Source organism: Mobula hypostoma, chromosome X2, assembly GCF_963921235.1.
Source record: "Mobula hypostoma chromosome X2, sMobHyp1.1, whole genome shotgun sequence".
Lineage (NCBI taxonomy): Eukaryota > Metazoa > Chordata > Chondrichthyes > Myliobatiformes > Myliobatidae > Mobula > Mobula hypostoma.
Genome location: NC_086129.1, coordinates 39,432,783 through 39,446,425, shown reverse-complemented (window position 1 = coordinate 39,446,425; position 13,643 = coordinate 39,432,783). Strand labels below are relative to the sequence as shown.

The window sequence follows — 13,643 nt, the reverse complement described above, 5'->3', positions numbered from 1 at the left end:
TTGTTAGATTTTGTTGTAATTTGCAGAATAAGACCATAAGACATAAGAGCAGAATTAGGCCACTTGGCCCATTGAGTCTGCTCCACCAATCCATCATGGCAGATTTATTACCCTCTCAACCCCATTCTCCTGAATTCTCCCCATAACTTTCGACCTGACTAATCAAGAACCAATCAACCTCTGTTTTAAATATACTCAATGACTTGGCCTCCACATCCATCAATGGCAATGAATTCCACAGATTCACCCCCTTCTGGCTAAATAAATTCCTTCCCATCTCTGTTCTAAATAGATGTCTCTTTATTCTGAGATTGTGACCTCTGGTCCTAAACTCAACCACGATCGGAAACATCCTCTCCAAATCCACTCTGTCAAGGCCTTTCAATATTCAAATGATTTCAATGAGATTCCCCCTCATTCTTCCAAGCTCCAGTGGGCATAGGCCCAGAGCCATCAAACATTTGTTAACACTTTCTTTCCTGGAATAATTCTTGTGACCCTCCTCTGAACCCTCTCCAATGCCAGCACATCTTTTCTTAGATAAGGGGTCCAAAACTGCTTACATTTCTCCGTGCAGTCTGACCAGTGCCTCAGCGTCACGTCCTTGCTCTTATATTTTAGTCCTCTCAAAATGAATGCTAACATTGCATTTAGCTTCCTTACCACCAACTCAACCTACAAATTAACCTTTAAGGAATTCTGCACAAGGACTCCCAAGTCTCTTTGCGCCTCTGATTTTGGAATTTTCTCCTCATTTAAAAAATACTCTACGCTTTTATACCTTCTACCAAAGTGCATGACCATACTCTTCCCTGCACTGTATTCCATCTTCTACCTCTTTGCCCGTTCTTCCAATCTGTCCAAGCCCTTCTGCAGACTCCCCGCTTCGTTAACTCTATCTGCCCCTCCACCTATCTTTGTATCATCTGCAAACTTGGCCACAAAGTCATCAATTCCGTCATCCAAATCATTGGCATATAACATGAAAAGAAGCAGTCCCTATACTGACCCCTGAGGAGTACCACTTGTCATTGGCAGCCAACCAGAGTAGGCCCGCTTTATTCCAACTCTTTGCCTCCAGCCAATCAGCCAATCTTCTATCCATGCTAGAATCTTGTAATACTATTGGCCCTTATCTTGTTAAGCAGCCTCATTTGTGGCACCTTGTCAAAGGCCTTCTGAAAATCCAATTAAGCAATATCTACCGACTTTCCTTTGTCTATCCTGGTTGTTGCTTGCTCAAAAGAACTTCAACAGATTTGTCAAGCAAGATTTCCCCTTCAGGAAACTCTGCTGACTTTGGCCTATTTTATCATGCGCCTCCAAGTACCCTGAAACCTCATCCTTAATAATAGACTCCAACATCTTCCCAACCACTGAGGTCAGGCTAACTCAGGGGTCCCCAACCTTTTTTGCACTGCGGACCGGTTTAATATTGACAATATTCTTGCAGACCGGCCGAGCGGGGGTCGGGGGCGACGGGTTAGGGTTGCCAATGAACAAGAGTAGCAGTCAAATACATTGAGCTTACCCCTGAGAAAGACTACAATGACCATGAAGCCTTGCGCGGGCACCAGTACGCAGGCATAACCTGCGCACGTGTGTACCAGCCGATCTTTTTTCCCTGTAAATTGTTTTTGGCGATTCTGTTCGGGGGCGGGGGGGTGTTAATCATGACCGGAATATAAATGATAAGTGGTTAATACACTCAATTTTCTTTTCTAAAAGGGTTTATCTAACGAGTTTAATACCAAACACACAGCACATATTTTCCTCGCATGAGTATAGTGATAAGTCAATTATCAGGGAAGGACAGGGGAGCTTGAAGTAAGTGTTGAACGAACTTCCAGTAGAAGTGGTAGAAGCAGGTATTATCATTTAAAGAAAATTGGACAGGTATATGGAAAGGAATGGAGGGTTATGGGCTGAGTGCAGGTTGGTGGGACTAGGTGAGAATAGCGTTCGGCATGGACTAGAAGGACCGAGATGGCCTGTTTCCGTGCTGTAATTGTTATATGGTTATATAAGTCACATATAGTCAATAGCATCATAACATTTTAAGTAACGTTTGGATATTAAACACACAGCATATATTTTCCTCGTATGAACATATAAAAACATTGCAACACACCAATATCGCTGAATCAGTGGGAGCCCTGGGCTTGTTTCCTGCAACAAGACGGTCCTATCAAGGGGTGATGGGAGACAGCGATACTCGAAGGGGGTTCCTGATGTCCAGTCTATTCCGCAATTGAGTTTTTGTTGCGTTCATTGCAGAAAAATGTTGGAAATGGAAGCAACGTTTTCAGTGCTTTCGTGGCTATCTCAGGATACTTAGCCTTGACTTTGATCCAGAATGCCAGCAGAGATGTTGTGTCAAACATACTTTCCAGCCCGTCATCATTTGCAAGCTCGAGGAGTTGACCTCCTTCCCGCGCTGACATGCGTCCCGGTAGCACATGCTTTGCGGCCCGGTGGTTGGGGACCGCCGGGCTAACTGACCTAAATTTCCTTTCTTCTGCCTTCCTTCCTTCTTAAGGAGTGGAGTGACATTTGCACTTTTCCAGTTCTCCAGAACCATTGCAGAATCTAGTGATTCTTGAAGGATCATTACAAATACCTCCACAATCTCTTAAACTACCTCTTTCAGAACCTTCGGGTGTAGTCCATTTGGTCCAGGTGACTTATCTACCTTCAAAACTTTCAGCTTCTCTTTAGTAATAGCAACTAAACTCAATTCTGCACTGACACTCTCGAATTACTGGCATACTAATTACTTGTTAAGTTCGTCTGCCATTTCTTTGCCCCTCCGACCCAATTCTACCCCTCCGGTGTCATTTTCCAGCGGTCCAATATCCAACCCCTGCAGAAGACCACTTGTTATCGGCAGCCAACCAGAATAGGCCCCCTTTGACTCCTGCCAATCAGCCAATATTCTATCCATGCTAGTATCTAACACTCAATCTCCAGCTACGCTACAATATCATCTACCTCTCTTGTACTCTTTACATAGCTGAAAAAAAATCACTTGGTATCCTCTTTGATACTTTTGGCCAGCATACCTTCATATTCAATCTTTCCTCTCATTTTTTTTTTAGTTGCCTTCAGCTGGTTTTTAAACACTTCCCAATCCTCCAGCCTCCCACTAATTTTTGCTCTATTATATGCCCTCTCTTTTGCTTTTATGCCTTTTTTGACTTCTCGTCAGCCACGGTTGCCTCATCCTCCCTTTAGAATACTTCTTCTTTGGGATGTATCAATCCTGCGCCTTCTGAATTGCTCCCAGAAACTCCAGCCATTGCTGTTCTGCTGTCATCCCTGCTAGTGATCCCATCCAATCAACTTTGGCCAGCTCCTCTCTCATGCCTCTGTAATTTCCTTTACTCCACTGTAATACTGATACATTTGACTCTATCTTCTCCTCTCAAACTGTAGGGTGAATTCTATCATATTATGATCACCGCCTCCCAAGGGTTCCTTTACCTTCAGCTCCCTAATCAAATCTGGTTCATTACACAACACCCAATCCACAATTGCCTTTAACTTAGTGGGCTTAACTACAAGCTGCTCCGAAAAGCCATCTTGTAGGCTTTCTACAATTCCCTCTCGTGGGATCCAGCACCAACATGATTTTCCCAATCTACCTGCAGACTGTAACAATTTCCTTATCTACCTGCATATCGTAACATTTCCCTTATTACATACCTTTTCTATTTCCCATTGAAATTTATATCCCACATCCTGACTACTGTTTGGGGGCTAAGGGTCTTTTTACTCTTGGTGCTTCTTAACACTTCCCACAAAGATTCTATATCTGATGATTCTACGTCACCTCTTTCTCAGGATTTGACTTCATTTGTTACCAACAGAGCCACTCCACCCCGCTCTGCAGACCTGCCTGTGCTTTCGATAGAAGGTTAATGTTAAGCTCCCAACTATGATCTTCATTCAGCAAGGTCACAGTGTCCACAATGTCCTACTTTCCAATCTCTAACTGTGCTACAAGATCATCTACCTTATTCTGCATACTGCATGCATTCAAGTATAACACCTTCGGTCCTGTATTCATCACTCTTTTCAATTTTGCCTCCATGTTACACTTCAGCTCATCCCACTAACTGCAATTTTGCCCCATCATCTGCCTGTCCTTCTTCACAGTCTCACTGCACACTGTATACAGACAAGAATAGATGAGGGTGAATCAGTGGATGTGATATATTGTATTTAGACTTCCAGAGGGTCTTTAATAAGGTGCCATATGAGAGATTATTGAACAGAATTAGAGCACATGGGATTTAGGGTAATACATAAGAGTGTTGCATGGATCAGCGCTTGGTCCCAGCATTTCATATTATCTGTCTGAAATGAATGAGAAGATCAACTGTAATATTCCAAGGATCCAGATATGACAAAGGTGGATGGCAACATGGGCGAAGAGGAGGAAACAGAAAGATTTTAGAGGATTAGAGCAAGTTATGTGAATGGAAAAGACCAAGACTGTTTAAATGTGGAATAATATGAAGTCGTCCAGTTTGATACAATAATTGAGAAACTTGGGACATGTTTTTTTTTGAATGGTGAGAGATTGGAAGATGTTAAGAAGGACTCAGTCCTTGTACATGATTTGCTGACAGTTTCCCTTTAAATATAGTAAATAATTAGGAAGACAAAAGGTATGTTGACCTTTATCGCAAGAGGATTTGAGTAATAAGGTAGAAGTCTTGTTTCAATTATACGTATAGCACTCGTGAGACTGTATCTGTAATATTATGTACAGGTTTAATCTTCCTATGCTTATGATACAGGGAGTGCAATGAAGGTTCAGCAGACTGATTCCTAAGATGGTGGGTTCTTTCTTTGAGAAAAGATTAAGCAGATTGGGTTTAGTAAGAGATAATCACATTGAAACATATAAAGTTCTTGTTGAGCTTGGCGGGCTGGATAATGTCTTCCCTGGCTCGGATGATTAGAATCAGTAGGGGTTCAATCATTCAGGATATGGAAAGAAGAAATTTCTTCACCCGGGGGCGGGGGGGGGGGAGTGAATCTATAGGATTCTCCTCCCAATAAATCAGTGGAGGGAAAGTCACTGACAGTATTCAAGAGGCCAATATGTTTTTAGAAATTAAACTAGTGCAGGAAAATGATGAAATTACACATACAGTATCCACCATGATCTTATTGAATAGTGAAGCTGGGATATGGAGTTGAAGGGCCTACACTTATTTCTATTCTATACATTCTAATGGTCTGCTCCAAGACTTTTCCAAAATAGTAGTCAGTTCAATTTATTCTGCACTTTGCAAGTGTACTGCACACATTTCTGAGACAACTTTAGTTAGCAATTAGAAATAGTTTCAAAAACCTCATTAGCAGCAAATGAAAATGGAAGTGAAAACAAAGCAAACATATGACTTGAATTGTTGGCTTTAATTTCATTCAAGAATTTTTTTGCAAACAGAATGACAGCGATATTAATGAACTGTGAAAGGAAATTTGTGCAATCATACTAAAGGCTGCATCAATAAGTTATCAATAGCTGCCTACAATTTGTTAGAAAACAATTTTATGGATATATACTTTCAAAAGTGAAGCATAGATAATAATATGAATGCAATTATATTTCATTTGTGAAAATATTGATCGTGATTGATTGGATCCAAGATAAGCTAGATAAAGATGGAAATGGACAGGACACTGTCCTTTGTATATATTTTATAAGTTCTAAATTAAATTGAAAAATATATGCACATCACAATTTCTGAGTTGATACATTGTCATATTAGCGAGAGAGAGAGAGACAAAGAGAGCACAGCAGAGCAAGAGAGAGAGAGAAGGGGCAAGAGAGAGTGGGGTGAGAGAAACGAAGATTCATAGAGAAAGGAAAAGAAAGGTACAGTCAGAGAGGCTGCACTTTCTGGTATTGGCAAATAAACATTATTTGATATAATGATCTTCCACAATTGTAAATATTTTAATATGTATCCCTCCATTGTAACCATTAAACATTTACTTTAGTGACAAAACATTAGCATAAAATTTTCTTGGATGAAAAGATTAACAATTACGGGTCATATTTTTGCTGTTTCAGAAAATGTCTTACATTTCTTCACAAAGAAATGCATTACTATCAATTTTTTTTTACTCAATTTGTGAGCACTCACGTTTGTATTCAAAATGGAAATGAGGTGTGGAGATTGAATGTTGCAAAGTGCAAGGCCAAGGCTTGCTTGATTGATCTCTCTGTCTAGACAAAAGCTGTTGGAGAACCCCAGATATGTTTACACGTGGGATAATTGTGGAATCTATTTGGGTTTCTCAGCTGCATTTGCCAACACAAGAAAAAAGGGTTTCTGCTCCAAATATTTAAAGTTTTTCTCTTTCCCCCTTTTATTATTTAATTTCAATTTGCAAATGAGAATTTTGCGAATTTTCTGGCTGACATGGTATATTGATACAGAAAATCATAACAGTTTTAATGGTTTTCATCCAATTCTCTGAATATTCATATCAGATTTAGTCCTAATTTTACGTCTTAAACCCAGTAACCAATCATATTAGGGTTTCGGAATTTCAGATACATCAGCTTAACAAAATTTCTTAATTCAAACTGAGTTTTCTTTAAATATCATACAAGGATAAAACACATTACAAAGTTGCTCATTTCCATCTTAATTTTACAAACGAAATGTATACATTGGTAATTACTCTCTTTAAATCTAAATATACAAATAAAATCAAGGCTTTACCAAACTCTAGTAGCAAAAATAGTTCAGCCCTCTATTGAATATGTTTACCTAGCTCTCAGTCCCCAATGTATTTTTTAAAATAATAACACCTTTTGTGCCTGATTACTTTTCAAGCGTAATTGTGGATTTGTGACTCCCATTGCCTGGTTATGTTTAACTGCACTCTACTTAACTATAATGGTGATGCTAATTTAAATTGCACAATTATTAATTGTACTTATTAATTGTATTTCATCTGAAGCACGCTGAAATGCAATTTCAAGTTCTGGTTAGATGGTGAATTTCGAGGTGAATGGATAGTAAAATTCTACTTCACATAAAAGTGCTAATCAGAATCACAGTGATTTTCACCTCCCTTCTCCAGCTTGACTATATTTCTCTGGGCATCTACAAGCTCTGCAATACGGATCACCTCTTGTCATAATATTTGTATCCTTGCCAAGGTTAAGTTTCAAGCACCCTGGAAACCTTATCCCGGAAGGCAGAACATTGGCTCAGGAAGCAGAGGAAGGCACACCACTGCTTGTCTGGAAGATATATTGTCAGTTTGGGTGTCTAATCCAGTGGTCATTGTGTGCAATCCTCAGTGCATGCAATACTGATAAGCTTTATCATAAAGAACACAATGATTCTTCTCAAATATGTTCCAACATTCAAAGAAATCCAGACTTGCTTGTATCTTAAGCCTCTCCAGCCATTTTTATTCTATACCCTTTTATACCCTTGTTTGCTAAAGTCTAACAACTTTAAAGAGTTTTTCTTAACTTTTCTGTTGGAATGTCCTGGGTTTAATTCAGTCTTTCTCCTATTGTCTTAGAGCAGAACGAGTTTCACTCCAATTACCTTAAATTCTATAAAAATCTTAAAAATGCCAAACAATTCACACTTTAAACTTGTGGAATTTCCTGGAAGATACGCCACATACTTGTTCCGTTTCGCTACCATTTGCAACCTGATAATCTCCTGATGAATCTCTGCAGCACTCTTAACAATATCCAATTGTGTTCTGTAAGCCCAGAAATAAACACTGGGATATACTCGACACCAATAATACCTTAATTTTCTCCACCCGCCATTGAATAAGCAAAGGTCTTGTTGGTGGAGAGGGAAAGACATGGGAATATTTGTGACATAGTAGCATAGCGGTTAGTGCATTGCTTTACAGCGCCAGCTAGCAATCATTAATTGGGGTTCGATTCCCGCTATTGCCTACAAGGAGTTTGTACATTCTCCCCATGACCACGTGGGTTTCCTCCAGGAACTCCAGTTTTCTCCCACGCTCCAAAGAAATAAAGTTGGGGTTAGTAAGTTGTGGGCACGCTATGCTGGCGCTGGAAGTGTGGCGACACTTGTGGGCTGCCCAGCGCAATCCTTGCTGATTTGATTTGATGCAAACGATGCATTTCACTGTAATTTTGATGTACGTGACAAATAAAGCTAACCTTTAAAAAAAGGCTGACAGCACTTGTTGCATTTTGCTGTCTTCCTTTGTTTTACACACATTTCTATAAATTAAATTGCAGAGTATTGCATGCAATAAGCAATGGATTAGACACCCAACAATACATCTCCCAGATAAGTGGTTCTACTTACAGATAGGAAGTGACTGCACAATGTATCCACAGCAGCATTTTGGGATGATAACTAGGTAGTCTTTAATTTTTTTTAAATTATTTTGATTGAGGAGTTAACATAGGCCAGGATATCACAAAGAACTCCCCTTTCCTTCCCCCAAATAAAACAATGACACCTTTTATATATAAACATACCAGACAGGACTTTCATTTAACATCCCCTTCAAAGACATCACCTCAGACATAGCAGTGCTTTTTTTGCTATTACAGTTGAATTGGGAGTCTGAATGACATGCACAACTCAAGGCAGAAAACCTGTCCCTGAACCTGGATAATTTGTCTGGTCAGTAGCAGAACCCAGACATACTTCTGTACTAAAGTCCCACACAACCCTTCTGATGGGGAAAAAGAAGCTACTGACCTTGTGAGTTTGACTTGTTTTCACAGTTGAAGGTTGTTTCACTTCTTGCTTCAGAGAGAGAGAGAGAGAGAGACACACACACACAGACACACACACACACACACACACACACACACACACACACACACACACACACGCGGAGCAACAATCTCATCCAGGGAGCAGAATCCACCAGCCTTCGACTTCTGGTCGTCTGCATCTTTGCACTTCACCTTACAACTGGAAGGAAAAGAAAAGGGTAGATAAAAAGATGCTTTGCTTTTTGAGATCCAAGAAAAGAAGACAACAAAGGAACAATTATAAAACCCAAAGCTATACAGGAGGAAGAGCAGAGTAAGATTAAACTTGAATAGCCTCCAGTGCAGTTTGAGTCTGTGACATTGAGAATAACTGGAAATGGGAAGTTTAAACGGAGAGAGCAAGGGATGGCTAGAAATATATCTGACCTACATCTCAGAAGTATGGGTGGAATGGATGGAATCATCAAGATATAAACAGGGGCTGACAGTTCATGGTTTTAATCGCAACATATCACTGGCACCAGGTTACCTGTCATCAAGGACATATATACAGAAAGGTGCCAGAGAAAGGCCAGCAATATCGCGAAGAACAAGAATTCAGGTTGTATATTGCATACATTCTCTAACATAATGGAACAGTTAAGGATCCCACCCACCCTGCTCACCGACAGTTTGTCCCACTCCCATCAGGAAGGAAGCTGCATAGCATCCACAACAGGACCACCAGACTCAAAAACAGTTACTTTCCCCAAGCAGTGAGGCTGATCAACACCCACACCCATTAACACACCCCTCCTTACCACTACTTTATCATTTCCTGTTAGTCACCTTATGTACAGACACTCCTATGCCGAGCGTCACTTTATGGACATACAGTCAATCTATATATATATAAGCTATCTTATGTATTTATATTTGTGCTTTTTAAATTATTGTGTTTTTTTGCGCTGCATCGGATCTGGATAACAATTATTTCATTGTTCTTTACACTTGTGTACTGGAAATGACTTTAAATAATCTTGAATCCTAAACCAATTACACGCTGAATCAAAGCATTTCCACTTCAAATACTAAAACCCTTGCCACCTGATAATAACTTTTAAAAGACTACCCTCATTCTGTATTTGATAATTCTATCTTTAGTGCAACACTGAGACACACACAGTTCTCAGAAAGGAAGTCAAGCTAGAAGTGACAGAAGGAACTCTGTCCAGAAATTAGGTATGAACCATTAACATTACCAGCCAAATACAGCAATACCACTATTAAACTAGACCCTCCCTCCAGGATAAAAGCAACTATTGTTCAGCATATGACATTTTCGATATTCAATACGAAGGCAAGAAGGAACTGCATTTCCTATTCCAGAAGCTGTTTTCTATCACAACAGTGCAGCCATATTTCTGTAATTCTGACTTGGTCCTTTGTTTATGAGGCACTACAAAACACCAGCTTTCAACTATATGCAACTCATGTAACGAGTTGCAGGAATTCCAAACTGCATTCCTTCTCATTTTCCCAATCTCAGGGAATTAACGTTACCACGTTACCAGCTGCGGACATGGCCCGAGTGCGGAGTGAGAGACACTGAAACAGGTCGATAGTTCACAGACTTTAATGTGAACAGTGTTAAAGGGAAAATAAAACAATAAACGCTAAGCCAAACAGGGCTGTTAACTAAAACTCTCAAAAGGAAAATGAAGCCAACACTGCGGCTGGAAAGAACATATAAACATTAAACGAATACCCCTAGCCTTCAGGGTCAGTTGACTTGAAAGTCCAATACCTTAGGGAAGGCCGAATGCAAAACAGCAGCAAAGTGTTGCTATGCTCTGTCTGAGTCTCGACAAGCACTACGACATCGAGTATGGAGTTAAATACTATCACAATATAATAATGATTAGCTGACATGTGCAAATTCACAAGCGCAATTGCCATATCCGTGGTTGTGACAACTATCTACCATCTGCAATATTATACATCTGTTAAAAGCAAAATGCTACCCTTATTATATTAAATTTAACAGTAATTCTGGGCTTAATTCTCCTTGATATACATTGACACTGAAGTTTAACAGCAGCAAGATCGGAAGCTATCCAGTCAGTTGGGTCATTCTGCACAGGAGAAAAGCATTTGTCTGATATGGCAGTTCTTTCAAATGACCATTCATAACCTACCCTCATGCTTGTTCCTTATCACCTTGTTTTAATCTCTCTTCAAGTGTATATACCTAATTCTCTTAAAGTTAAAGGGTAGCTGGCGGCCTCATATCCCGGTGAGTTAGGGACATGCCTGTCCCAGCATGCGAAATCAGCTCTGGCAGACTGGACGGATGAGATCTAACAGTGAGATCCAACAGCCAGGAAGGCAGAACTGCAACACTCTGCGGAGGGCAAAGGGCAAGATGAGGCATGGAAGATGCAACCAAGGAAGAGCCCAGTTTGTGGCACTTGACTCAGACGTCTGAGTTCGAGAGAGTGGAACTGCCTCAGTGCAATGGCTTTTTCACTTTAAAAACTCTCCCACACAGGTCTCCTGTCATCGTCGGACATGATGGACAACAACCACCACCTTAAAGTTACTAATAAGTCTGTTCCTGCTACCCTTTCAGCCAATGCACACCAGCTGACGACACACCATAGAAAAAAATTCACTCATTGAACCCCAACCCACTGTCCACCCAATATCAGAACTTTTACCAATTATCTTAAATTGGCATTCTGCTTACCCTCCTACTACAGCATAGAAACTGTTCAGAGACAGGATGTGCTAAGTGGTCTTCCCCAATGCTGTATGATTCCAGAATATCCCAAGAATGGATATCTTGCTACAGGTACTGTTTGAGTTTCACTTCCTTCTCCAAAAAGCCATTCTGCCAATGTGAACCTGCTTACTGGAAATTAGAACGAGGAGACATTTCAGCAAAGCAGAGGTATGATCTCAGCCAGATCCTCAGTCCTCTAGAAGATGGGCACCATGGTGGCGTGCTGGTTAGCACAATACTTTTACAGCTCGGGGCGTCAGGGTTTAGAGTTAAATCCTGGCGTCCTCTGAAAGGAGTTTGTACGTCTTCCTTGTGGAATGCGTGAGTTTTCTCTGGGTGCTCTGGTTTCCTCCCACAGTCCAAAGACGTACCAGTTAGTAGGTTAATTGGTCATTGTAAATTTATCTGTGATTAGACTAGTATTAAACTGGGGTTGCTGGTGGCGTGGCTCAAAGGGCTGGAAGGGCCTATTTCGTGCTGTATCTTAATAAATAAATGTTAGTATACAGCAATCTGTAGTAGCAAAAATGCTAGTTTTCCAATTATGGCTATTAGATATATTTAACTCTCCCATCCATCTGATCTAAGTTAATGCTTACAGTATACTCTATGCCGGCCTTCTCCTAACCTTCTTCTACCATCCTTCCGGTCTTTTTCTTCCTTATGTCCATAACTAGCTTTCCTCTAAATGTATCTGTTATCCTTCCTAAGTATTAATACTTAAGTTTCCTATTGAAATTATTCATGGTCCTTATTTCTGTTGTAATCTGGTGACTCAGTACAGGGGTAGGAAAAAGACAGTATGGGGAGAGGAAAGAGAGAGGTTGGGGGGTAAGGAAGAAAAGATAGATGGAGATAGAGTGGGACAGAATGGTACAGAGATAGCGAGAGATAGAGAGCTAGGAGGGTGGAGGGGAAGTTGTGGGTAGGTGGGGGGAGGAGGTGGAAGAGGCAATGCACACAGAAACCTGATCTGAATGACTCCTATTAATTGAATCACCCTTGTGGCTTTGTATGCTGGTTTGTTTCAAACTGTTCAGTCAGGTGGGACTGACCATGCTGATGGAAATATTTCCAAGGAAGTGTTTATGAGCCCTCATTTCTCAAACTCTCTGTATAACAACCTCCCACATTTACACAAGGACAACTTAGTTATGAGTTTTAGACTGACAACACACTGTTTTATCTTCACTTAAGTAACACGAGATCATCCATCAGCCTTAACGGTGTTCTGTCAACCATGGATCTCTGATCTCCTGTCTCCAGCAACATTCAGAATCCCACCTCATACTGCCTCAGGGACTAGAATGCCATTACTAAGCTAAACCTTCACTCCAGGGCTAAAGGATGTCATAGGTTGATTTAGTGTTTTACTGAGTATCTGTGCAACCTCAACGCAGAGTACATTCAGTATTGAAATACATTAGATAAGCAGACAACCTTATCTCCTACTAAAGGAGGAATTCATATCTAGCCTTGTTACAGTAATTCTGACAATCCCCAGTCACAATGCACTAAAATACATCAGCCATTCACTGTGCAAATCACAATAATTTACAGTGACTCCAATGCTTTATTTTTTTATTGCTTAATAGATTATGTCCTTTATTCTTCAATTCTGCAACAAAAATACAATTTAACTTTAACTTTATGCATAGAGTTCCTTCATATTGTATTTTATTTAGGGATACTTCACGGTAACAGGTCTTTCCAGGCCAACGAGCCCTTGCAACCTGATTACACCCATGAGACCAAATGTGCAGTCTCTGGAGAACAAAGTTGAAGACTGGAGGGCAAGATTGCTCCATCGGAGGGAAATGAGAAACTGTTGTGTACTATGTCTGCGTGAGACGTGACTTTCTCCCAGCACGCCAGATACAGCAATCAGTCCCAGCAATCAGTCCCAAAGGCATCTCGATTTACAGAATGAACCAAATGCTGATTTGGAAAAGGCAAAAGCTGGAGGTGTGTACTTCATGATAAACTCTCAGCGGTGCTCCGATGTGCCGGTTTTGTTGAACTCGTGTTCCCCTGACCTGGAACACCTAATGGTCAAATACCATCCATTCTATTTACCTAGGGAGTTCGCCTTCATAATCCTGACTGCAGTTTACA

General features: G+C 40.5%; 1 long non-coding RNA gene across 3 annotated transcripts in view; it reads right to left on the bottom strand.

Annotated features, from left to right (window-relative positions):
• The window catches only part of LOC134340742 (uncharacterized), a 162,219-nt gene that overhangs the window by 109,729 nt on the left and 38,847 nt on the right, over nt 1–13,643 (bottom strand). For all 3 annotated transcript variants that reach the window (XR_010016620.1, XR_010016621.1, XR_010016622.1), the window contains exon 2: nt 8,745–8,963. This is a non-coding gene — a long non-coding RNA (uncharacterized LOC134340742). The remainder of the gene's footprint in view (nt 1–8,744; nt 8,964–13,643) is intronic.